Source organism: Narcine bancroftii, unplaced genomic scaffold (assembly GCF_036971445.1).
Source record: "Narcine bancroftii isolate sNarBan1 unplaced genomic scaffold, sNarBan1.hap1 Scaffold_153, whole genome shotgun sequence".
In the NCBI taxonomy this organism is placed as follows: Eukaryota; Metazoa; Chordata; class Chondrichthyes; order Torpediniformes; family Narcinidae; genus Narcine; species Narcine bancroftii.
The window spans coordinates 3,614,840-3,642,238 of record NW_027211888.1 but is presented as its reverse complement, the minus strand read 5'-3'; the positions used below and the strand labels follow the sequence as shown (position 1 = coordinate 3,642,238).

At 44.2% G+C, this 27,399-nt stretch overlaps 1 long non-coding RNA gene across 1 annotated transcript in view; it reads right to left on the bottom strand.

The window, feature by feature from the left end:
* The window catches only part of LOC138750479 (uncharacterized), a 477,239-nt gene extending 457,281 nt beyond the window's left edge, over positions 1 to 19,958 (bottom strand). The window contains exon 1 of the long non-coding RNA XR_011349355.1: positions 19,820 to 19,958. This is a non-coding gene — a long non-coding RNA (uncharacterized lncRNA). The remainder of the gene's footprint in view (positions 1 to 19,819) is intronic.
* Between the last annotated feature and the right edge of the window lie 7,441 nt (positions 19,959 to 27,399).

Sequence of the window (27,399 nt, the reverse complement as noted above, 5' to 3'; positions counted from 1 at the left end):
ACAGTGCAGAACATTGTTCCCCACTGTTCTCCTTTCCTCATTGATCCCCCCCCCCCGCTCCCCACTATTCCCTTCCGATCCCCATTGTTCTACAGTGTTACCCACGGTTCCACACTGGTCTCCAGCTGTCCCCCCGGTTCCATTCTGTTCCCTACTTTTCCCCACTGTTCTGCATTATTCCCACTGTTCCCTACTTTTGCCCTCTGTTCCCCATTTAACCCACTGTTCCCCATCAACTGTTCTGCACTGTTGCCCATTTTTCCCAATGTTCTCCACTGTTCCCCATCTGTTCCCCATATATACCTCTGTTCCCCAGTGGTTCACACCTGTTCCTGACTATTCCCCACAGTTCCCCACTTTTCCCCTCTGTTCTCCACTCTGCCCCTCTGTTCCCCAGCTGTTTCTCAACAGGGGGAAGAATGAGGAGCAGTGGGGAACAGAGGGGCATAGTGGGGCACAGTGGAGAACAGGTGTCGGACAGTGGAGAACAAGCGAGTAACAGTGGACAAATGTTGGTAACAGATGGGGAACAGCTGGGAACAGAAGGGAAAAGTCGGGATTAGTGGAGAATAGTTGGGGAATAGTGGGATAAATGTGGAATGGGGACAGCTGGAGAACAGTGGGGAGCAGGGTGGAACAGATGCAGAATAGTGGGGAAAAATAGGGAACAGTGTGGAGCAGGGGGTTCAAATGGAGAACAGGGGAACTGTGGGGAACAGTGGGAAGCAGATTAGGAAATGATGGGGAACACTATGGACCCATGGAGAACAATGGGGAACAATGTCAATACTATGGAACAGTGGGGAACAGTGAAGAACTATGGGGAAGAGGGGAAGAATGAGGAACAGAGAGGCACAGTGGGGAGCAGTGTAGAACTGTGGGGGGGAAGATTGGGGAAAATGGGCAACAGGGCAGAAACAGAAACATAGAAGATCGGAGCAGGAGTAGGTCATTAGGCCCTTCGAGCCATCTCCGCCATTCAATGAGATCATGGCTGATTTTAAAGTTCAGTACCCCGTCACCGCCTTCTCTCCATAACCCCGAATTCCCTTATACTGAAGAAAAATATCCAATTCCCTCTTAAATATATTCAATGAACCTGCCTCTACTGCCCTCTGTGGCAATGAATTCCACAGATTCACCACCCTCTGGGTAAAGAAATTCCTCCTCATCTCGGTTCTAAATGGTTTGCCTATTATCCTCGAACCATGGCCCTGGGTTCTGGACTCCCCCACCATTGGAAATATCCCTTCCCATCCATTCTGTCCAGTCCTGCCAGAATTTTATATGTCTCTATGAGATCCCCTCTCAATCTTCTAAACTCCAGAGAGTACAATCGCAAATTGTGCAATCTTTCCTCAGAAGTTATTCCTGTCATTCCAGGTATCAGCCTGGTGAATTGCCTTTGCACTCCCTCCATTGCAAAAACATCCTTCCTCAGATAAGGCGACCAAACCTGCACACAATACTCAAGGAGTGGTCTCACCAGGGCTCTGTACAACTGCAGTAAGGTATCCTTATTCCTATACTCAAATCCTCTTGATATGAAGGCCAACATACCATTTGCCTTTTTAACCGCCTGCATGCTCGCCTTCAGTGACTGGTGCACAAGAACCCCTAGGTCTCTCTGCACTTCCCCATCTCCCAATCTATTGCCATTCAAAAGTAATCTGCCCTCTGGTTTGTATTACCAAAGTGGATAACCTCACATTTATCCACATTGTAGTACATTTGCCATGTATCTACCCAGTCCCCCAATTTATCCAAATCACACTGGAGCTTCCTGACCCCCTCTTCTGTGCACACAACCACTCCTAGCTTAGTGTCGTCTGCAAATTTGGAGATATTACATCCAATCCCCTCATCTAAATCATTAATGTAAATTGTGAACAGCTGGGGTCCCAGTACAGATCCCTGTGGCACCCCACTGGTCACCGCCTGCCACTCAGAAAATGTGCCGTTTATCCCAACCTTCTGTCTTCTATCTGCCAGCCAGTTCTCAATCCACATCAATACTTTGCCCCCAATCCCATGAGCCTTGATTTTGCATGCCAGTCATTTATGTGGAACTTATCGAGGCCTTTTGGAAATCCAGGTACACCACATCCACTGGCTCTCCTCCATCTATTTTACCTGTCACCATCTCAAAGAATTCCAATAGATTTGTCAAGCACGATTTACCTTTTGTAAATCCATGTTGACTCTGTCCGATTCCTTCTCTGCTAGTCATATGCTTCGCTATTACATCCTTAATAATGGATTCCATCATTTTGCCCACTACTGATGTAAGGCTCACTGGCCTATAATTCCCCACTTTTTCTCTACCCCACTTTATAAATAGTGGGGTAACATTAGCTACCCTCCAATCCATGATCTTGAGTCTATCGAGTTCTGGAAAATAATTTTAAAGCATCTACTATCTGAATGTCCACTTCTTTAAGTACCCAAGAATGTAGATTATCAGGCCCTTGGGATTTATTGGCCTTCAATCCCTTCAATTTTCCCAAGACCATGTCCTTAGAAATACTGATTTATTTCAGCTCCTCCCTTGTATGTTTCCCAACATCCTTCAGAGGTTATTTGTATCCTCTCTTGTTAAAACAGATCTAAAGTAAGAATTTAATTGGTCTGCCATTTCCTTATTCTCCATTATATATTCCCCTGATTCTGACTGAAAGGGACCTACTCTGGATTTCACCAATCTTTTCCTCTTGACATATCTATAAAAGCTTTTGCAGTTGGTTTTTATGTTTGCCGCAAGCTTACTTTCATAATTTTTTTTTCCCTCTTGATTAATCCCTTTCTCCTCCTTTGCTGCATCTTGAACTGTTCCCAGTCTTCGCATTTGGTACTTTTTTTGACCAATTGATATGCTCTCCCTTTGGACCTAATGCTGTCTCTAATTCCCCTTGTTATCAACGGTTGAGTCACCTTTCTTGGTTTACTTTTATGTATAAACGATTTCTGCAATTCTTCCTTTAGATCTTTGAATGCTTTCCATTGTCTATCCACCGTCAACACCTCCCCCCCCACCCCATAAACCACCCAATCAATCTTACTCAACTCCCGTCTCATACCATCATAATTCACTTTATTTAAATTCAGGACCCTGGTCTCGGTTATTATTTCTTCACTCTCCATGTTGAGTGAGAATTCAATCATAGTGTGATCGCTCCTACCCAAAGGGCATCGTACAACAAGATTGCAGATTAGCCCCTTTTCATTGCATAATACCCAGTCTAAAATGGCCTGCTCCCGAGTTGGTTCCTCGACATATTGGTCTAGATAACCATCCCGTAAACATTCAAGGAAATCTTCCTCCTCAGTATTTTTACTAATTTGACTAGTCCAATCGATATGTAAATTAAAGTCTCCCATAATGACAGCTGTTCCCTTATTGCACGTTTCTCTAATTTCCCTTATTATGCCTTCCCTCACCTCTACATTACTATTTGGAGGCCTATAGACCATCTCCACCAACGTTTTCCACCCCTTGCTATTCCTCAGTTCTACCCATATAGATTCCGTATCTTCCGAGTTAATATCCTTCATGTCAATTGAGTCGGTTCCTTCTCTCATCATCAAAGCTACCCCATCCCCTTTTCTTTCTTGTCTACCCCTCCTAAATATTGTATACCCCGGGATGTTAAGTTCCCAGGCTTTCCCACCTTGCAGCCATGCTTTGTAATCCCAATCAAATCGTATTTATTTGTCTCAATTTCCACAGCTAATTCATCTTCCTTGTTCCTAATGCTTCTTGCATTAACATATAAAGCCTTCAGATTTGCTTTTTTCACCCTCCTTGCTCTTTCTGATTTTTACTTTCACTGCCTAACCCAACTTTTCCTATTTTATCTTTCCTGTCCTTTGCTTATCATACAGGTTCCCATCCCAGTGCCAAATTAGTTTAAACCGCATCCGATGGCTGCACCAAACCTAGCTGCCAATATAGTGACACCTTTTGGGTTTAGGTGTAACCCATCCTTTTTGTAAAAGTAATGTCTTCCCCAAAAGAAACCCCAATGGTCCAAGAAGCCAAAACCCTGTTTTTTACACCAACCCCTCAGCCACACATTAATTTGTCTTAACCTTCCATTTTTGTCCTCACTTGCACTTGGCAGAACAGATGCAGAACAGTGGGGAAATGTAGGGAAGAGTGTGGAACAGGGGGGGACAGCTGGGGAACAGATTGGACCCATGGGGAACAGTGGGTAATTCTGGGGAGCAGTGGGGGACAGATGGTGAACAGTGGAGAACTGTGAGAAACAATGTGGAAAAATAGGGCATAGATTGGAAACAGAGGAGCATCTGATGGGCAACAATGGGGAACCATGGGGTACAGTTGGTAACAGTTGGGATCTGTGGGGAACAGTGGGGAAGAGATGTGGAACAGTAAGGAAAAGTGGGAGAAATGGAGAACAATAGGGAACAGAGGGTAACAGTGGGGAACAGTTCAGGAACAGCTGGAGAAAAGTGGGGAACAGTGAAGAACTGTGGGGAACAGAGGGGAACACAGGGTAACAGGGGAGAGCAATGGGGAACAAAAGGCGAACATTGGAGAAAGTGTGGAACATTGGTCAAAAGTGTGTGACAGGTGGGGAACAGTGAGGAACAGAGGGGAACTGTTGGGGAACAATGGTGTATTGAGGGCAACAGTGGGAAAAAATTATGAATGGATGGAAGAGATGGGGAAAAGTGGGAATCACTGAGGAACAGTGGAGAACAGAGGTGAATAGTGGGGAGCAGTGGTGAACAGATAGCGAACTGTAGAGAATGGGGGAACAGTAGGGAACAGATTGGGAAATGAGTGGAACAGTGGGCAGCCATGGGGAAAAGTGGGGAACTGGTGGGAAACAGTGGGGAACCGTGGGAGACAGCTTTAACGTGATGTATGGCGCACTGAGACAGAAACTGTGACACCGGATTCAGATCAATGAGAAGGTTTATCAGTGATGAATGATAAACTGTGTCAGATACTGTGAAAACCAGGTTCACAGTGGGGAGAAGATTTATCAGTGATACAAAATAAACTCTGGCATATACTGTTATGCCGGGTTCACAGTGGGTAGAAGGTTTAATGGTGATGTATGGTAGATTGAGACGGATACTGTGAAACTGGGTTTACATTAGTGAGATAGTTTAACGTTGAGGTTCAATGAACTGTGACAGGTACTGTAACACCAGTTTCACAGTGTGGAAGAGGTTTAAAGGTGAAACGCAATACATTGTTGCAGATACCGTGACACAGAGTTAACAGTGGGGAGAAATTCTAATGGTGATTTTCGGGAGACTTAGGGAGATATTATTTCACCAGGTTCACAGTATGAAGAAGGTTTAACAGTGATGTAAGTTTGACTGAGGTAGATACTGTGACACCATTTTCATAGCGGGGAGAAGGCTTAATGCTGATATTTGGTAGACTGAGGCTTGTACTGTGACACCGGGTACACAGTGGGGAAAAGATTTCATGGTGTTTTATGGGAGTCTGAGGTAGATACTGTTACACCAGATTCATAGTGGGGAGGTTCATCAGTGACGCATGATAAACTGTCAGATACTGCTGTGACACCAGGTTCACAGTGGGAAGGAGGTTTAACGGTTTTATACGATACACTGTTGCAGATACAGTGATACCGGTTTTACAGTAGTGAGAAGGTTTAACAAGTTTAACGATAAACTGTACCAGGTTCTGTGACACCAGGTGCACAGTGGGGATAAGGTTTAACATTGATTTAATGTAGACTGAGACTGATACTGTTGTACCGGGTTCACAGTGGGTAGAAGGTTTAACAGTGATGTACAGTGACGGAGCCGAATACTGTGAAACTGGGTTCACATTAGTGAGATGGTTTAACGTTGAGGTTCGACGAACTGTGGTAGGTACTGTGACACCACGTTCACAGTGTGGACGAGGTTTAAACGTGAAACGCGATACATTGTTGCAGATACCGTGACACAGATTTAACAGTGGGGAGACATTTTAATTGTGATGTTCAGTAGACTGAGGCATATACTGAGACTCTGGGTACACAGTGAGTAGAAGGTTCAACGGTGATTTAGGGGAGTCTGAAACAGATACCGTGACACCGGGTTTACAATGGGAAAAAGAATATAGGGTGATGAAAAATAAGCTGTGGCAGATAAACTGACACCAGGTTCACAGTGGTGAGTGGTTTAATGGTGATGACAGAAGACAGAGGCAGATACTGTGACACCGGATTCACAATGAGGAGAAGGTTTTTCAGTGATGTATAATCAAGTGTGGAAGAGACTGTGACCCCAGGGTCACGGTTGGAAGAAGATTTAACTATGGTAGACTGAGGCAGATACTGTGACACTGGGTACACAGGGGGTTGAGGATAAACAATGATGTACGGTAAACTGTGGCAGATAAAGTGACACTGGTTTCACTGTTGGGAGAATGTTTAATGGTGGGATACAATAGACAGAGGCAGATACTCTGACACCAGCTTCACAGTGGGGAGATTGTTCAACGGAGATGTACGATAGACTGAGATAGATACTAAGACAATGGATTCACATTAGAAAAAGGTTTAACAATAATGTACGATAACCTGTGTCAGATACTGTGACAGCAGGTTCACACTGGGGAGAATGTTTAACGTGGTATACGGTAGACTTTGGCAGATTTTGTGACACCGAGGTCACAGTAGTGAAAAGGTATTTTATCGGTGATGTACGCTAGACTAGGGCAGTACTGTGACACCAGGTTTACAGGGGGAAAAGCTTAAACGATGATGAATGGTTGACTGAGTCTGATACTATGACACAACGTTCACAGCACGAAAAGGTTTAACCATAATGTACAAGAAACTGTGTCAGATACTGTGACACCAGGTTCACAGTCTGAAGAAAGCTTACTGGTGATGAATGCTAATTTGAGATAGATACCGTGACACTAGGTCCACAGTGAGGAGAAGCTTTAATGATGATAAATGGTAGACTGAGTTTGATACTGTGACACAAGATTCACAGGATGAAAAGGTTAAACAGTAATGTATGATAAAGTGTCAGATAATGTGACACCAGGTTCACAGTGTGAAGAAGGTTTAGTGGTAATGTATGGTCATTTGAGATAGATACTGTGACACTAGGTCCACATTGGGGATAAGGTTTAACGGTGATGTATGGCGAACTGAGGCAGATACTGTGACACCGTGTTCATAGTGGCGAGAATGTTTAATGGGTGTACGATAAACTGTGGCAGATGCTGTAACACCAGGCTCACAGTGGGTAGAAGGTTTACTGGTGATGTAAGTTAGACTTTGGCAGATACTGTGACACCAAGTTCACAGTAGTGGAAAGCTTTAACAGTGATGTACTATAAACTGTGGAAGATACATTGACACCAGTTTCACAGTGGGTAGATTGTTTAACGGTGGTGTACGGTAGAGTGAGATCGATACTAAGACAATGGGTTCACATCAGTGAAAACGTTTAACAATAATGTGCAAAAAACTGTATTAGATACTGTGACACCTGGTTCACAATGGGAAGAATGTTTAAAGGTGATGTATTGAGGCAGATACTGTGACACCAGTTTCACAGGGGAGAAGGTTTAACAAGGATGTATGGTACAATGAGACATATTCTGTGACACTGAGTTCACAGTGGTGAGAAAGTATAACAGTAATGTAAACTATAAAACAGTAATAAACGTTGTCAGATACTGTGACACCAGCTTCACAGTGGGGAGATTTAACGGTGATGTATGGTGCACTGAGACAGAAACTGTGACACCGGGTTCAGAGCAATGAGGAGGTTTAACAGTGATGTACGATTAACTGTGTCAGATACTGTGACACCAGATTCACAGTGGGAAGAAGGTTTAGTGGTGATGTGCATTAGAGTGAGGCAGATACTGTGACACCAGGCTCTTTGTATTGTTCATTTCTCTTATTTACAACATCTAATTTATATGCTCCATTTTTTTGTGGCAACTTCAAAACATTCCATAAACTTCTATTCTAATCAGATTTTGTTCATTTAAATAGGTCTCTTAAGTACGCCGCACAAAATTAAATTCTTTACTTGGATTTGGTTCAATGGCACTTCAGTCTGCTTCATTATTTTGTTAGACCCTCGTTTTGTGCTTTCTGCTTTGCCCAGCAGATTCACCAAATGGGCATCCAACACTGTCTTCTCAGCTTGACCCAACATCTCCTCTGTAAACTTCAGCAAACCAAGGAGACCAAAGTTAAAATTTTCATATTTGCATTTTCAAAAACAAAAATGGTGCTGTGACTTGTAGTTTCACATCTTAATCCCACTTGCTAAACTTGCAAGCAACTGCACTGCATCCTACAGCTGGAAAATTGCAATAGAACTGGTTGGTTAAAGCAAAGATTCCTCCCAGTAACCCCATGAAAGACCTCCAAGTTAACAACAGGTTGCAACCCGACAGTTAAATACAAAGATCTGTATCAGGAAGATTAACGGGCTTTTAAAAAAAATCATTTCCACTATTGAAAGAAAACTCATCAGGGAACACCAGGCTCTTGTTGAACAATTCCTGTTGTTTTTCTCAAAATGGTTTGAATCTTGATTTCAAGCAGAGTCATTTGGTGAGATTGTTGGTCCAGAACAAACCCTGCCCACACACACCCTTAAATACCTGCAAAGTCCTGGCTCAGCACTTCTCCACGCTAAAGCTATCAAAGCTTTCTGAAGAGATAACGGACTTCAGATGCTGGTACATTGAGTCAAAAACACCCTAATACTTCCCTGAAAAACAAACCTCTCTCTGAAAACATGAACGGTAAACATTTACCTTTCGAGCACCATAGCCTGGTGAACTTTATATATGTTAAATTCTGGGCACAGTGTAAGAATGGCCTGCAACCAGTGAATTTGGAGGAATGAGACTGTGAACCAAAGAACTTTTCTGAACTTACACACACATTACACACATGTGCACTTAGAATTAGAAGGGGGTTAAGTTAGATAAAGTAAGTTCAAGTAGTAAAATAGTGATAAGTTAAAGTGTAATTCCATGTTCATGTTTAAAGATAATTAAAATCAACTTTTGTTTAAGTAACCATTTTTCTGGTGAATATCTATTGCTGCTGGGTTTTGAGATCCTCCGGTCTCGTAACACTGCAGCAAGCTTCTGAACAACCCTAATTTTTTAGGTTATGATAATAGTCCATTAAACGGTCCTGGCATCTTTTGAAAGTTATTAATTTACTCTTCAATATTTTTTTTGTAAATATCATTTAACTGTTGTGTATGTGTCATTGGAGAATTCCTTTCCATTCAATCAGTATTAGAGTTTTGGATGCCGTATTTGAGAAAAGATGTGCTGGTGTTGGAGAAGGTTCAGAGAAGATTTACTTGAATATCAGGAATGAAAGGGTTAGTGTATGAGGAACAATTGTTGACTCTTCGACTGTACTAGTTGGAGTACAGAAGGATAAGGGGGACCTAAGAGGCATTTCAAATGCTGGAAGATATGCCAAAGATGCTTCCCATGGTAGGTGATTCTACGACAAGAGAGCATAATTTCAGGATAAAAAGGTGATAAAACAGATGTGCAAAAATTGATTTTGTCAATGGGTTGTGAATCTGTGAAACTGAGGTCATTGGGTGTATTTAAGGCAGAGATTGACAGGTATTTGATTAATCAAGGAATCAAGTGTTATGGGGAGAAAGTTGGGCAGTGGGGCTGAGTGGAAGAATGGTGGAACAGACTCGATGGGCCTACTTCTGCTCCTATATCTTGTGATCTAAATCCTGTGGAAGACCTAGACAACCCTCCTCTTGTATTCTATTCGTAGAAAACAGTCTGCATAGTGGTTTTATGTCATGTGAACACATTTCCGATTGAGTCCCATGTTACAAGTGACCCAATGCAAATTCTGCATTGACAGGACTACAGCTTCCTCATTGTAAAAATTGTTATCGAGCAGCTCAAATGAGATTTCCTGCTTCCTTTTTTGAAAGGGAAACATTGCCATCAAATAAAATAGGAGAGAGAAAAGCAGAAGATGTGATGTACAAGTGGGATTTGATATTAATGGTTGGTGATAAAGATACACTATTTTGAAACATTTGATTAATATCTGGAATAAAATAAATGATTAAATTGGTGTAAGTGAATGTTCATCACCTAGAATGGCTTTGATTCAAAATCATCGTATTTTTTTCAAAAGATCATCAATTTCTGGATAGCTGGTTTCGTAAGGGGATTATAAATGTGGAAGATTGTTATGAAAGGGGTCAATTAATGTCATCAGAGCAACTGAGAAATAAATATCATATAACTCATAGCAATCTTTTTTGCTATTTCTAACTAAGAACATATTTGAAGGATATGTTCGGACCAACCATGTTGTACTGAAATAAAAATTCCTCCTAGAGGAAATGTTAAAAAATTTACTTCGATGATGGCCTCTTCATTACAAGTAGGAACTTTTAAATGAGGAGTTCTTAAGTCGAGACAAAGGTGGGAAATGGATCTGAATATTGTAATTGATTGGCAAATATGGGTAGATCCATATAAGGATCTCAATGTAAGACATAAATTAGTTCAGTTTAATTCTTTTTACATCAGTAATGTAGCAGATGTCAGCAAGGATTTTATCTGAAGCTGCACTTGGAGTCAGGTGACTCAGGCAGTTGGATATGAAAAACTCTACAGGAAGATAATTTGGCCACAGAGATCACGTGATCCAAGGGAGTTGTATTAATTCACTTCAACTCAGCATTTTGGATCTATTGACCAGAGTTCCACACCGCAGCAGTGATGAAGGAATTCACAACTAGTTTTTTTTCTTCTACAGTTACTTCTTACACCAGAGAAATTGAATAGAAAAAACTCAGAATTATCAGATCAATGTTTTAGGGGTGGTGAAGATGTAGCAACTTCCTTGCATTCAACCTAGCTTTGTCCTTATGCAAGATCTTTTTGGGGAGAATTACAATTTTTTTGGAACAAGTTACAGGAGTTGTTTTTCTGCAAAATCCAACCTTACCCTTATTAGGAAATATTGAAGGAACAAGGATCAAATTTAAACTATTAAAGTATCAATTGAAATTTGTTAAATTAATGTTAGCGGTGATGAGGAAATGTATTTCACTTACTCGGAAATCAGATATATTTTTAGGGATGCCAAGATGACATGCAAAATTTCAAAGTTTTATTCCTTTGAAAAAAATGACATTAGTTTGAGAAATATATACTCTATATTTTTTGCAAATTTGGCACCTGAATATTCAAATATTAGGCTTCAATTTATAATAATACCCTTTCCATCCTTCTAGACATATGAGATTCTCCTCAAAGTTGTAAAATTTTTTATTTAGATGTGTTGGTTTTCGTCGCCACCGCGAACTCTGGGGAAGCGGAAAACTAACACAGGGCACCAGAAAACAGGAAGACCACACACCATCAACATCTGAGAAGCAGAGGATTGAATCCACAGGTCAGTGACTATGGAAGCAGGCCAGTGAGGGGTTCTGCTGCTGAACGACCCACATAGGTGATAGGCTATTGAAATTTGAGGAGAGGAACCCAAGCAGGCTGTGGGCATCTGGAGAAAGCAGTCAAGGAACTCACACCAGGCTGTGGATTGCTAGAGACTGGTTCAAAACTGGCTAAAAGAGTATCAGGTATCAGACTTGTGATATGAGTGGGTGGTAATTGGTTCCTAATTGTGTCAGAGGTTCAAAACAGGAGGTCACATTGCCAATGACTTGGATTGGTCTGTGAGCATTGAAAGAGAATACACAGACCCTCAGTGACTTGGCCCAGAGTTCGGGATGGTGGGTGGAGAGCATGACTGTCTTTTTCTTTTTTCTCTGACAGGCTCCTTCAGCAGCAGAATCCCTCACTGGTCTGCTTCCATGGTCACTGACCTGTGGATTGAATCCTCTGCTTCTCAGATGTTGATGGTGTGTGGTCTTCCTGTTTTCTGGTGCCCTGTGTTAGTTCTCCCCTTCCCCAGAGTTCGCGGTGGCGAGGAAATCCAACACATCTAAATAAAAACATTTTCAACTTTGAGGAGAATCTCGTATGTCTAGAAGGATGGAAAGGGCATTATTATAAATTGAAGCCTAATATTTGAATATTCAGGTGCCAAATTTGCATTTCAGGCAATTTCTGCCAATGGCAAATCTATCTGCCTCACAGCAGGAAAAAAATAATTTTGTCTGATATGACATTTTTTAATTACCTGACAGTAAATTGTCTCCTGAAATAGAGAGAGACGTTCAAGTTTCAAACTATTACAAACTCAACTCGCCAGAGCTACCTGGATTATATCTCTCCCCACTTTTTCTTTGCAAGGACAACACTGATTTTATCACAACTCCTATGCTCCATCTGACCTGTGACAGATTATATATTTAAATATTGTATATTGACATGTTTTTGAAAGAGATGGATTGTAGGAGTTGTGTAGGTCACAAACACAAACACTTCACAAAACAGCTCATACTTAAAATGCAAGTTTTAATGGTTCTTGAGATACTGAGAACAATGGCGTGTTTGCTTTATGAAAAGCTGAAGAATTTGTGTAGTCAGGAAAGACTGCTGGTCAAACCGAGAGACCATCTGTTGATTATCTGTGTTCTTAAAATTGAAATTGAAACTGAGTCAATAGAGTGCTGAGAGATGGCAGCGGTTCGAATAAGCAAGTTCTTGATTCAAGTTCCTGCACAGACAGGCTGGAGTCCGTTGGCTCACGATTCATCCTTTTGAAGAGACAGAGTGGACTTCAAAGGCAGAAATGGTGGCACGTGTCATGTGATGAGACATTTTGGAGAAACATTACAAACGAAAGGCAGAAGTTGTCCATCCTGTAGGGAAGAGAGGGTTGGAGATACAGTTGTCAGAGAAGGTACAGTTACATAGTCTTCTCCTTTGACCAGGAGTAACAAGTGGATTTTAAGGAGGAAGACCACTTCTAACTGTCTCTTTGAGATCAAGAGGGCAGCTTCGTTGTGTCCATGGAAATGGCCACTTTTGATGAATAAAGTAAAAGTAATCTTGTATTTGCAACATTACCATTTTCAAATGGTGACTGAGTTCAGCCCTTGACTGGGTTTATGAAATCATTGAAGAAGAAAATAGCCACTCCACTGTCTCTTTGAAGAGAACAGATTCATCATGTGGAACAGATTCGGAAACCTCCCTGCAAGAGAGGAAAATAAATTCTCGCAGAGTAAGCTTCAGAGCAATGTTTCTTCAACCAAGAAATTCAGACGAGTTTGAAAGAGGACTGATGACGATGTTTCCAAATACTTCAGTTGCTTTTGAGCCACAATTTAAGAAATCGACGGGTGTCAAACGACTCAAATCCAGATACAAACCTTCACAAAGCTCAAGTCAACCAGGAGATACAAACTCCTGACTGCAATGTTGCTGTGCACATTTGCTACATTATTGAAGTCTCACATTGCTTACAACAGATATTCAAAGTTAAGCAATAACCGAATATTACAGAATATTACAGGACGGTACAAGCCCTTTGGCCCAAAATGTTGTGCTGATCTAGATATTTCTAACAAAAAAAATAATACCCTGTAGCGGCTACTGCGGTAGATGTTACTAAATAAAGGCAAACACACACAAAGGTAGTCAACTCAAGACTGGTTTATTGAAGACATACACAGATCTTTTATTCCTGCCTGTTAATGAGCTCGTTAGTGAATACCTTCTGGTCCACAGGACCAACAGGTTAAAGTTACGAGCCATTAGTGCCCCGCACCTTTAGGCAGGGGCTTCAACTGATCCACTTGCTGTACTTTGGCACCCAGCTCTGTTAGCCCGCGATGTGTCAATTAAGTCTATGAATTGACAGTGGCGGTTCACAATACTGCGCTGTGCACTCGCTATATCACACCCCCCAAAATCGTCACTATAACTTAAGATGCCAGATACGCTTGATTTAGGCAGACGTCCATGTCGCCTGGGTTGATGGCACTGAACTGGTGAAGTAGGGTCCGTATGGCGGGTTTAAGTCTGTCCACGCTCAATAGCTGCGGATGCCCTCCGATGTCCAATGTATATACCACTCCATATCTCTTAATCAAACAAAATGGTCCTTCATGTGGTTTTAGTAACAGTGCCCCTGGAACCTGTCTTCATACAAATACAAATTCAGTGTTTAGTAGTGATTGGGGCACTTGTTGCCGAGGTTTGCCATACCAGTTGGTGGAGGATGGTTTGCTGTTAGCAATACCCTTACGGAGTTGCTGAAGGAATTCCATGTCTGAATTGCTTCTGAAGTGAATATCTCCTCGAACTGTAAGGGCCAGACAAAACAACAATTCTGCAGATGATGTAGACAGATGTTCTTTTGGAGCTGTTCATACTCCTAATAGAACCCAAGGTAGTTCATTGACCCAGTTGGGGCCAGTGCTTCAGGCCTTCAGTGAAGATTTAAGTTGATGATGGAAACGTTCCACCAGGCCATTGGACTGCGGATGGTACGCAGTAGTGTGGTGCAACTGTGTACCGAAAAAATGAGCCAAGGAAGCCCATAATGCCAAAGTGAACTGTGCTCCACGGTTATGTATGTCGGCACTCCAAATCTAGCAATCCAATTTAAGATGAATGCTCTCGCATATGCCTCAGTATTACTGACTGGTAATGGAATGGCCTCTGGCCAGCGTGTGAAGTGGTCAACTACCATGAGAATATACCTCATGACCTGTGATACTGGTAATGGTCCAACCAGATCCACGTGCACATACACTAATCTTCTGCGTGTTGTCGGGAATGACTGCAGGGGTGCCTTGGTTTGGTGCGGAATTTTCAGATTGGCAGGATATACACGATCGGGCCCATTGAGTGACGTCTTTTTTCAGCCCATGTCACATGTACTTATTTGACATTACTTTGACTGAAGTCCAGATGGATGAGTGTGATAGATTGTGAATGTCATGTTGTGGTGCCACCTGTTGAATGTCGAGTCCAGTGATAGCTATACTGTATGCCTGTATATCCGAATCCGCAGATTGTGCTGCAGCCAGTTCAGTAATGTTGACTCCACCTTGAATATGGCACACATTTGATCTAGAGAGCACATCTGCGACCAGATTGTCCCTTCCCGAAATATGACGTATGTCCGTAGTAAACTACGAAATGTAGGACAAATGTAGTTGTTGTCTTGCCAACCAAAGATCTGTGACTTTGCTAAAGGCGAAAATGAGCGGTTTATGGTCTGTGAATATGGTGAAATGTTGACCTTACAAGATATAACGAAAGTGCCTTATAGACAGATAAAGTGCTAATAGCTCTCGATCAAAGGCGCTGTATTTCATTTCCGCTGCTCTTAGATGACGACTCAAGATGGCAAGGGGCTGATAATGGCCATTGACGTATGTTCCAGAACTGCACACAGCTGTTCTTGAGGCATAAAAGCAGTTTCAGGATTTGGATGCGCAAGCATTGCTGCTTTGGCTAATACCTCTTTGGCGGATATAAATGCAGCCTCTGCTTCTGAGGTCTAGGTAATGTTTTTGTTTGGAGCAGAGATGATGCCAAACAGGGGTTGCAGGATGTCAGCAATCCCGGGAATAAATCTGTGATAAAAAAATTATCATTCCCAAAAACTTCTCCAGCCCTTTGACAGTGATAGGTCTGGAGATTTTATGGATGTCGTCTACCTTGCCTGATAACGGAGATATGCCATCTGCTTTAATTTTATGCCCTAAGAATTCTATGGTTCACCTGCCAAATTGACACTTCTCAAGGTTAATTGTCAGTCCAAAGTCTTGGAGCCATTGGAAAAGGCAGTGCAAATGGAGGTGGTGACCTTGCTCATTTTGACTGCTACAAGGAAGTTGTCCAAATAAATAAACGCAAAGTCTAAATCTCTGCCTACAGCGTCCATAAGCAACTGAAAAGTTTGCGCAGCATTCATACCAAATGGCATTCTGAGGAATTCATAAAGACCAAACGGCATAATAATTGCTGTCTTGGTAATATCATTCTCATGAATCGGTATCTGATGATATACCTTAACCAAATCAATCTTTGAAAGTATGCGGCAATGATTGCAGATGAGCGGCGAAATGCTGTATGTGTGGAATTGGTTATCTGTCAGGTGTTGTGACATCATTAAGCCTACAGTAGTCGCTGCAGTGTCTCCATCCGCCTGTCTCCTTGGCTACCATATGCAAAGGTGAGGCCCAAGGGCTCATTGAGCATCGGATGATACCCAATTCTTCCATTGCTTTAAATTCTGTCGCAATTTATCAGTCACCAGACACCGAGCCCTGGCATGGGCCAGTGGACCTGATGTGTCTGTGTAATGAAACCCACTATGGACTATTCTTGAAGCATTGGAGTTCAGATGAGAATATGGGGAAATTCAGTGAGTAGAGCAATACATGCGTCGTAGTGTAACGTATGTACTCCGAGCTGTGAAACTCTCCCCTTGATGCACGCCAGTGGATATGTCCGAAAGATGGTGACGTAAACGAATTTTCTACGCTTTATGTCTACCAATAAGTTGTGGGAACATAAAAAATCCCCACCCAAAATACGTTGAGCGACAGAAGCGAGGACACAATTCCAATGGAACGTGGTTCCACCTATTCCGACTCATCTAGTGCCAAAACTTGGAATGGCAGTTTCATTCGCCGCTCTCAGGGTCAAGTGCTGTTTTTTGAGTCCTTTCAAAATACGTCGGCAAACTAAGTTCAGCACCTGTGTCTACAAGAAATTTGTGCTTACCCGCATCATCCTGAAGATACAATAGGCCTGTATATATGCCAGCTTACGGCTCTCTCGTTTCCTGACTTCTTTTTGGAGTAGGTACATGGCTGGATGCACTTATGGGCATAGTTTCCCCAGCGGCGATGGTAAAAATACCATTCTTGATGTACATCAGCATGTTCCTCTTTCTTGGTTTGGACTGCAGATACTGGAGTTTGGTAGGATGCGGGAGATGTTTCTGCAACAGAAACAGGATGTATTGGGGCAGACTCTTGTGTAGGAGTACGATAGAGCCTGTCAGCCTCTTGAGCCACGTCATGAAGATGGCGAAAATCCATGTTACCAATGTGTATCGCCACGTGAGCGGGACGTTTTGACAGAAATAAGGCTTCAAAAAGCAGACAATGGGAAGGACCATCTGACAATGCCAAATTCTCATTCATAAGGTCTGATGGATTCTTGTCAGTTTGGCCTCCCATGTTCAAATCCACATTCATCAAGTAAGTTCCAATGTGTCAAGAAGAAACTGTCGGAACCTGGTGCCCTGGTTTTCTGCTGGAGGATGAGCAATAAACTTGCTTACTCACAATGCAGTGGCTACGCCCAATGTAATCACGACATGCCAAAATTTTGTGTCTCCCGCCGTTTTAAACCAAAAATGAAACTGGGTTTCAGCTTGAAGAAACCAAATATGTGGCTGATGTGTCCAGAAAGGAGGCAAATGAAGCCCAACTGCATTAACTGTCAATGCAGCGGCAGTTGTTGCTGTGTTGAAATGTCCTCCTTTTCCATAATGATTCAAATTCGTTAAATCTTAACTTCAGGATCACCAATCTGTAGCGGCAAACACACACAAAGGAATAAGAGGAATGGAACTCTGTGGTAGCTTAAAGAAAGAAGTTACCATCTGGAAAACCCTGACGGGGCAAGTTTCATCAGCGAGACATTGAGGTGACTAATGGTGGTCCCTCAGTTGTGGAAATCCTGGATCAACAAATCACTCTCTGCAAACCCTACAAGAACCTTCCTGAGCGGTAAACATTTACCTTTCAAGCACCAAAACCTGGTGAAATGTATACATGTTCCATTCTGTGCACAGCCGAAGAATTGCCTGTATCCAGAGAACTTGGAAGAAGGAGAAGTGAGATTGAACTGTGAACCAAAGAACTTTTCATGAAATTTAAAAACATTACAAATATGTGCGCTTAGAATTTGAAGGGGGTTAATTTGGGTTAGTTAAGTATAGAGTTAAGTTAAAGTTTCATTCTATTTCCATGTTTAAAGTTGATTAAAAATAACTTCTGTTTTAAAAACCACCTGTCTTGGTGAATGTCTATTGCTGCTGGGTTTTGGGGTCCTTTGGGCTCGAAACAATATTTGCTTAGATAATCACATTGGGCCTGTTCAAAGCAGGAAATGGCTTCTACCAGCAGGAGTTTCTATTTGAGAAAAAATATTGATAGGTGGCTGGCCACATATGTTTCCTAAAAATTAATACCTTCTCTCTCCCTAAACCACATTCAGCCCTGTGACATCTTTCTCCATTGCATTACTGGGACCACCAAGGACCTGACCCATTTCCCATTTCTCCTTGCAATGCCAATATGGCAGCTGCCAATAAGAACAGACAAATCACATTTTAATTCAGCAAGCAAGATGAAAATCATCTGGACATCCTGCTTAAAAAGAAGGGGAAACAAACCTTTCTAAGTTTGTCACTTCATCTTTATTTCAATTCCCATGGGGCATTAGCAAAAAAGTATCCCATCCATTTCGTCACCAAATTATGAGTAGAATCATGATTGCTGTTCATGAAAACCCATAACCTTCAATGTTACACAGATAATCTAGGAAGAATTCTGTAACAAATGTAAATGAAATACTGAAAGAATTCCCCCGTTATAAACACTGAGATTGTAGCACGCCAAACAACGGGGTGAGCAAAAAAAAGCGAAATCGCAGCAACACACAGACAGTCCAAGATGGCACGGACTCCACTTCATTGCCAAGAAGAAACCCGCGCCAAGCGCCATGTGCGGACTGAGGAGCCCTTCACTCCGCGCAGCGGCCAGCCGGCTGGAGAGTGACATCACGATGCAATGACGTCATTGCTGGATGTCAAGGGGTACGTCACCAGAAGTGGGCGGGCCAGGGAGCACACATGGGGAATTTAAACCAGTAAAGTCAGTCTTTGTTTTACACTATCTTGTGTGGACGTCTCTTTATTTGGTAGCGCTGCCGCCGCGAATGCTACTACGCGATAACTTCTTACTTGCTGCAACCAAACAGGTCTGCAAGATACACCAACCTAAATAGAAAACACAACCAGAAATCCCAGAGATCATACATTCAAAAGGATTGGTGAAATCTTTACTCTGTATTGTTAACACCAAAGTCCCTTGGTCTCAGCCCCTCAATGTGACTAAGGCATTCGAACAAGTAACTGAGAAACATTACATTTTAAACACGTCAGGATCAGAAGGGTTGGAGCATTATTGTTCAAGTGACACAACTTTTAAAAAATCATCTAACTTTATGAAGAATGTGATTCTACAACAGGAAAAACGGATGGAATCAGACACATTCTATGAGCATTTGGAAGCAAAGAAAATGGAGTGGTTTTCCGTCCCTTGCGAAGCGACCCAATGACCCGACATGCCCTCCCCGACTTGCGACCGTAATGGAGCCCAAAGGATCAGACAGATCCCACAATGGTCGCAAGTCGGAGTTTTGCCCCGTGTGAGGAGCCCTGAAGTCTAAGCGCCTATTTTTAAAATCAAATGATTTGACAAACGAGAACAGAGACACAGCGCACGTAAGACCCAAAATGTGTGAATTAACTTTGTGACTCAGTGTCCATCGGCTAGGGGCAGCCATCTTAATTTCCGTGCGCATGCGCGACTACTCAAATGGCGCTTGCGCAACAGGTTCGCTTAGTGCCGTCAGTTCGCACATGCGCGAACCGAAGCCAAGTCGCGAACCCACCGCGCATGCTCCAATCAAACACGTGCAAACCTCCTTCTTGCCCCTCCCCCTCCCTCTGCCAGTTACCCCGCGGCCTCCGGCCTCGCCCTGTTGGCGCCACCAGGCCTTGCACCGACGCCTAGGCTCCACCAAATACCCCGCTGGTACCGGCCGATCCCAGATGTGGCCCGGCGGGCTGCGGGTCGCCCGCTTTCCTGGACCGCGCGGCTGAGGAAGGTCCCGGCGCTGCCGCCAACTTCTTCCCGTTCGACGCGACGGACCCCGAGCAGAAGACGCCGTCACCAAAGTCCCGCCTCCTCACAGCAAGAGCCAATCAGCCCGCGAATCCGCCCATCAATCTAACCCGACTTCAGCTTCCAATCCAATAGCAGCCTCACCGAATCAGCCCATTGGCTCGCGCAACTGAAGCAACCAATCAGCGAGCGAGGGAACACACAGCCGCACCCAATCAGCATCGCAGGACAGAAAAGAGAGGCAGTCGAAGGAGCAGAAGACCCTTCGGCCCATCCACTTTCTAATACCCCAACTATCAAATCATTGGGAAACACAGGATCACTTTGTGCTGGCTCCTGGATTCCTCTGATCTCAAGAAATACATTGTACCCCAACTACAAGGGAGACCATTTATTATCAATCACTCCTACATATTTATAACCGCTTCCAATTTAATGGAGGACACAAGTGGTTGTGTCAGCCAGCTGGACCGCCTCGGGGAACCTCATGGAGCAGGCAATCATGGTGAGAAGATAACGCCCCGTGGGAGGCCAGTAATGACCCTACAATGTCAATGTAGACGTGGCTGAACCTACGTGGTGCTGAGTTGAATGTCTGGGGGTGATGCGTTCACGTATGTATGAGTTGAATGTCTGGGGGTGATGCCTTCACGTATGTCTGCATTTTGGTCATTTGGCAGAGTGTTCAGGTCTTGGCCCAGTGACAACCTGTTTCCGGAGGCTCTGCAAGATGAACCTACTGACAGCCATTTTGACAGGACTGATCGCTGGGTGCGTTAGGTTTTGCATCTCATCAAAAAACTGTCATCTCCATGCTGCCGGCATGATGAGGCGGGGTTTGCCATTGAAATGTCGCAGAGGAACGTCTATTTATCAGGTTCGATGGCAACATCCTCTAGCCTGAGCCTTGAAACTGCTGTCCTGCATGCAAGGATCTCAGGGTCTTCCTGCCATCACCTTCCCTGGACAGGGCCTGGACAGACTTGATTGAAAGGTGAGGCAGTTAATCACCCACGATGTGTTGCATATCTGTAGTAAACTCAGACTCATATGAGAGGAGTAGCTGCTGCCTGGCCGACCATGGGTCCAACACTTTATGGAAGGCAAAAGTTAATGGCTTTTGGTCCATGAAGACTCTGAATTGTCTACCTTCCAAAAAATACCTCAAGTGCCTGACTGCCAGGAACAGCACATATTGCTCTCAACCAAAGGTGGTGTAGTTGAGTTTGGGTGGCCAGAGGTGTCTGGTAAAGAAGGCCAGGGGCTGCCATTGCCCTTCGATGAATTGTTCCAGTGTGCCTCGTACTGTTGTGCTGGAAGCATCTACTGTGAGAATTTGGGTGTTTCTGGCCTGGCGTGTACCAGAAGTGTGGCGTTGGCCAGTGCGTCCTTGGCCTTCTGGAACCCCTACAAATCATCATTGTCCCAGGTAATGTCTTTACCTTTCTCCACAAGATGCGGGCCACTACCGGTATGAATCGGTGATAAAAATTAATCGTACCGGTGAATTCCTACAGCCCCCTTCACTGTGGAGGGAGGTTTGTGGAAGCACTGAACGGCCTCTACCTTTTTAAGGAGGGGTTTAGTTATGTGCCTGTTGATTTGACGCCGAACGTTTCCAGCCTGAACTGGCACTAAGCAAGGTTTATAGTTAGTCCAAATTCCTGCAGACGGGCGCACAGTCACCTTAGATGGTCTATGTTTAGCTTCATTGCCACCACTTTGACATCTTGTGGTTACTGCCACCCTCTGCAGTTGGAGAATATCCTCCTTGGTCTCAGCCCCTCAATGTGACTAAGAACCCCTTAAAAGCCCCTAATGTTTTGGCCTTCATCACCACTCCTGGCAAGGCATTCCTGGCACCCACAACTCTGGGTAGATACCCCTGATATCTCCCCTAAACCTTCCTCCCTTTGCTTTGGGCAGATGTCATCGTGTTTGCTACTCCCATCTGGATTTCAGGCAGACCAAAGGGCATCTTTCACCGAGTTTCTGGTCTTCCAGCAGCTCTGGATTTCTGTCTCTGGATGCTCTGCTCAGGGAACCACCCCAATGTATCCCATTGAGTCCTAGAGTCACTGTGTCAGCAATTCTCTGCTGACCACTGCCTGATGGCCTTGTGGTCAAAATTGTTTGTCGATGAAACCATTCCCAGGAAGGAGATGTGGCGAAGTCCTGCTGACTGGGACATTGTGTGTCACCAGGGCCAGACAATTCTTTCGCAAAACCTGAGCCAGGTAGAACCTCAGCACATAGCAGCTTTTGGTGCCCTTGCTCTTTGGTTCCACGCACAGCCACACACAATCATGGCCATGCTGGTTACACCCTTGCACCCATTGATTGATGACGAACATGGTCCTTCTCCAGATTCTACCCATTTTGGACCCCCACATGAATACGAAGACTGTTTTCGGAATTGCCAGGGTGAAGGTGTGGGGATGGGCCACACCTATCCCACATGCAGCAGTACTGAGAGTTCCTTGCATCTTGCACCTTGCACCTGGTTATCAGGTTTTCGCTGATTGATAAGAGTTGGGCATCTCTGTGGTTCTCGCTGTCTCCTGGATCTGGGGGTCTCTGTACTGCTCCTGGTCTCCTGGAGCTGGGGGTCTCCAAAGTGCTCACCATCTCCTTGAGTTGGTGTATTTTTCTCCACTAGCCCCACATGACAACCAAGACCCCTGGATGGAGGGCAGAGGCACAGAGAGATCAGAGAGAACACGGGTAGTTTCAACAGGTTGGGGTCCATCCAGGTGCCTGATAACGGGAGGAAACAAAGGGGGAAGGAGGATGCAGGTCATTCGATAGCAGAACATTGCGAGAGAGTGGATTCCTTGGACTCTTGAGGAGAGAAGGTGCTGGTCGATCCATCGGTTTAGGTGGGGAAGGGTATAGACATGGCAGCTGACTGGAATTGTCAGCGGGGTACTGAGACCTGGTGGAGGAGGGGAAGGAGGATGCAGTTGTGTTCTGACAAGAGAGTGCTGAGGGAGAGGCAACATGGGTGGAACCTCAAGACAAGGGTCCCCTGATTGTTTGCAGGAATGGGATCTGTAAAGAGACTCATAGATATCCAGCACAGAGCATCTTTGATCCCCTGCCATCAGGAAGGAGATGTGGAGGAATAAAAGCAGAGCAGCCAGGCAGGGAAATAGCTTCTTCTCACAGGCCGTGAGATTGACAAGGCAACATGAGCTGGATGGGAGCAAAGAATGAAAAAGGGGAGAGGAATATGGACTGATTACAACAGCCTGGCCAGCAGGAGAGAGGGGCCGAAGGGCTTGTTTGTATGTTGTCTATCTGGACCAGCCTTTTGCGTTCAAGCTTTAAAAAGCCAACCCATTTTTTAATTTAATAACAATGGTACAGAATGAATCAAGAGACAAGACGTCTGTCCAGCAAGAGCGTCGAAGTCACTTCCTGAAATGGAGGCTCTGGAACCACAGGGAGGTTCTGGCTGCAATGAGGCCCGGCTTCTTCTGCAAGGAGGAGAGGAGAGGCAGGGGAAATGCAGAGGAACGGGTGGTGAGGGGAGGGGGTAAGGATGCCTTCCTCCGTTCACCTCCCATTTCCTCTACCCCGTAGCCCTCCTCATTCCCCTGCCCGTTCCCCTCCCCAACCCCTCAACGCCTGGACTGGTCCCAACTGCTGAAGCGAGGCAACGACCGCACACTTGTAGTAGGTTGTCGGGGCGCCGGTAGCAGGTTCTCCACCTCCCCCGACTGAGATGTTGGTTGGAGTCTAGAAGTTCTTCTTCTTGCTGAGAGCTATTGTCACCCCTCAGAGAGTCCCAAACCTCAGCAGTGGGAACATGGCTTATATTACCCAAAAGTTGTTTACTCATAGCTTATCTCTTTGAATAACTGATTTAATTATCTTCAAGGTCTCCTGACAGTCTGCAACTAGCAAAATACAACTGCATCTCTGGGCCTCATGGTGGAATTTAGATTATGTCTTCTGATTCGCATGTATACATTCTTGCATAATCTGGTCGAATTCTTCCATTACAGTTCCATAGAATGAACTTGTGATGTGATTTATAACCACTCTCTAACCTTGTCATGTGAGTGAGTCCAACATTCTGAACTTGTTATATCAGTGAGTTCGACATTGAAAATGTTATGAGAGTGATTTCCACAGTATAATCTTGTTTTCTTAGTGAATCCCACATTGTTAACATTATGTTAGTGAGCCCCACAGTGTAAACTTGTAATGTGAGTTATTTTCGCAGTGTGACCTGGTGATGTGAGTGTGTCCCACAGTTTGACATTGTTGTGTCAGTGAGTTCGATATTGAAAATGTAATGTTAGTGAGTTCCAGAGTGTAACCTGGTTATTACACTGACCTTGCTATGTGAGTCAGTTTAAAGTGTTACATTGTTATGGAAGTGAATTCCTCAGTTTCATCCTTGTTTAGTTAATGAGTCTCAGAGTGTAACATTGGTATGTGAGTGAGTTTCACAGTATGACCTTGTTATGTGAGGGATTCCTACAGGATAAACTTGTTATGTGAATGAATTCCACAATATAACCATGTTATGTGTTAGTCAAAAAATGTAAACTTGTTATGTCAATGAGTCCCACAGTGTAATCTTGTTATGTGAGTAATTTTCACTGTGTGACCTGTTGATGTGAGTATTTCAAAGTGTGACATTGTTATGGAAGTGAATTCCACAGTGTCAACCTGTCAAGTTAGTGAGTCTCAGAATGTAAAATTGCTGTGTTATTGAGTTTGACAGTGTGGCCTTGGTATGTGAGTGAGTCCCACAGTTTGACCTTGTTATGTCAACGGATTCGACATTGAAAATGTAATGTGAGTGGTTTTCACAGTGTGACCTTGTGATATGAATGATTTTTACAGTGTAGACTTGTTATGTGAGTGAGTTCCACATTCGAGCCATGTTATGTTAATGAGTCCCACAGTGTTTGTTAAGTAAATGTGGACCACAGTGTGAGATTTTTATGTTGGTGACTTTTACAGTGTGACCTTGTTATGTTGGTGACTTCTACAGTGTGACCTTATTAGTTCCACAGTGTGATATTGCTGTGCTAGTGAGTTTCACATTGTAAACTTATTATGTGATAAATTCCCATATTTTAACATTGAAGAAGTTTCCACAATGTAACTATGTCATTTGAATGAGTTCCACAGAATGAACAGGTGATGTGATTTTTTTACCCGCCGTCTAACCTTGTTATGTGAGTGAGTCCCACATTCTGAACTGATTGGATTTCGACATTGAAAATGTTTTGTTCGTGAGTCCCACAGTGTAAAATTGTTATGTGAGTGAATTTCAAAGTGTGACCTGGTGATGTCAGTGCATTTCAAAGTGTGACATTGTTATGTAAGTTAATTCCACAGTGTCAACCTATCAAATTAGTGAGTCTCAAAGTGTAAAATTGGTATGTTATTGAGTTCAACAGTGTGACCTTGTTATGTAAGGTATTCCCACAGTGTAAACTTGTTATGTGAGCGATTTCCTCAGTTGGACCTTGTTCTGTTAAGCGAGTTTGATGTTGAAAATTTTATGTGTGATTTTCACAGTGTGACCTGGTGATATGAATGATTTTCACAGTGTAACCTTGTTATGTGAGTGAGTTCCACATTCCAGTCAGTGAGTCCCACAGTGTAACCTTGTGAAGTAAATGTGTAGCTTAGTGTGAGATGGTTCTGTTCGTGACTTCCACAGTGTGACCTTTTTATGTGAGTCGGTTCTGTAGTGAGATATTGCTGTGCGAGTGAGGTAAATTTATTATGTGAGATATTCCTTCAGTTTAACTTCATTTTTTTATTTTTATTTTTCACACTATGAACCAACCAAAATACACACAAACATTTCCCTCTTGAATATACACAGTGTAATTTTTCCCATTTTCCCCCCTCCCTTCCCTCCTTCCTTCCCACCCCCTCCAAACCCATTAAACATTCAACATATACAATAAACCCATTGAACAATGTCATCACCAATGAAAATAACCAAGAAAATTTTGTCATCTTCTTCTATTTCCATCATTTTAGGGGGTGGAGGTCCGCAGTAGGTCCTCTCTGTTGTGTTCCATGTACCATGAGATATGTTCCATGCACCATGAGTCGCGGGTCAGCCTGCGGCAGGGAGGGGGAATGGGCAACGGTCCTGGCGAGGTCAGGCCCCCCCCGAGTTTCTGCCAGACCCCCTTTGACCTGCTGAGTTTCTCCTGGACCTCCCTTGACCTGCTGAGTTTCTCCCGGATCCCCCTTTGACCTACTGAGTTTCTCCCGGACCTCCCTTGACCTGCTGAGCTTCTCCCAGACCTCCCTTGACCTGCTGAGTTTCTCCCAGACCCCCCTTGACCTGCTGAGTTTCTCCCAGACCCCCTCCCCTTGACCTTCTGAGTTTCTCTTGGACCCCTCCCCCTTGACCTGCTGAGTTTCTCTCGGACCCCCCTTTGACCTGCTGAATTTCTCCCGGATCCCCCTTTGACTGCTGAGTTTCTCCCGGACACCCCTTGACCTGCTAAGTTTCTCCCGGACCTCCCTTGACCTACTGAGTTTCACCCGGACACCCTTGACCTGCTGAGTTTCTCCCGGACCCCCTTTCCTTTCTGTGCCGGTGTCCCAGGACCTTTCCAGGGCAGTCTCTGTACTCAGGACCGTGCTGGGATCCCGGTCAGCGGTAGAGGAGCAGGTGAGCGCGGCTAATCCCGATCCAGCCCACGCCACTCCTGAGATTGGCGGGGGGTTCCACCCTACCTGCCCGACCAGCCTCGCTCTCCACGTGTACTCCTGGCACCCGCCGCTGGTCCGGTGGGAAGGCGCACGGTGGCCGGCGCCCCCATCGCCCGGCGGGGAGCCCCACTCTTCCCTCCGGCGTCCCGACTCCATCTGCAGCTCCAAGAAACGCTGTGCCACTGGGTATCCGGACGCTGGGAAGCGGCCTTGGCTTCCCCTGACACCGGCCAGGCCGCGCTGCGGTGGGGGGGGTGGGCGGGGGGACATGACAGCGTGTTTATAAAACCACCCACCATTACTTTTCAAGAACCAGGATTTTTCTCTCTCTCTCTCACCCTGGGACACAGCGGTTACTGTGCATTCGCTATTCTGGCGCGGTGGCCAGCTGGCCACCTCTAATACATTTTTGATATGATCTTGCAGGCCAAATATAATTATATCTTGGCCCGCGGGCCAGAGTTTGACATGTGTGCTTTAGTGGATAGAAGTAGTCATGACCACAGGAAGCTCATGTTTAGATCCACAGAGCACAGGTATTTAGCAAAATGTATTTGGTCTTGGTGATATCAAGGTCAACTGAGTCTACCAAATGTAGGAGGTCAGGTTGGATGGGGTGCATGTGAAACTCTGCCTCAACTGGAAGGTCTGATTGTGGCCTTGGATGTAAGTGAGTGGAGATGAATGGAAGTTTGGAAATTTCTGCGGTTCCAATGGGGAGTGTGTCAGGTAGTGGTGAGTGGAGAGGGAAGTGCCATTGAGGGAGTCACAGAAAGACGTGCCCATGTG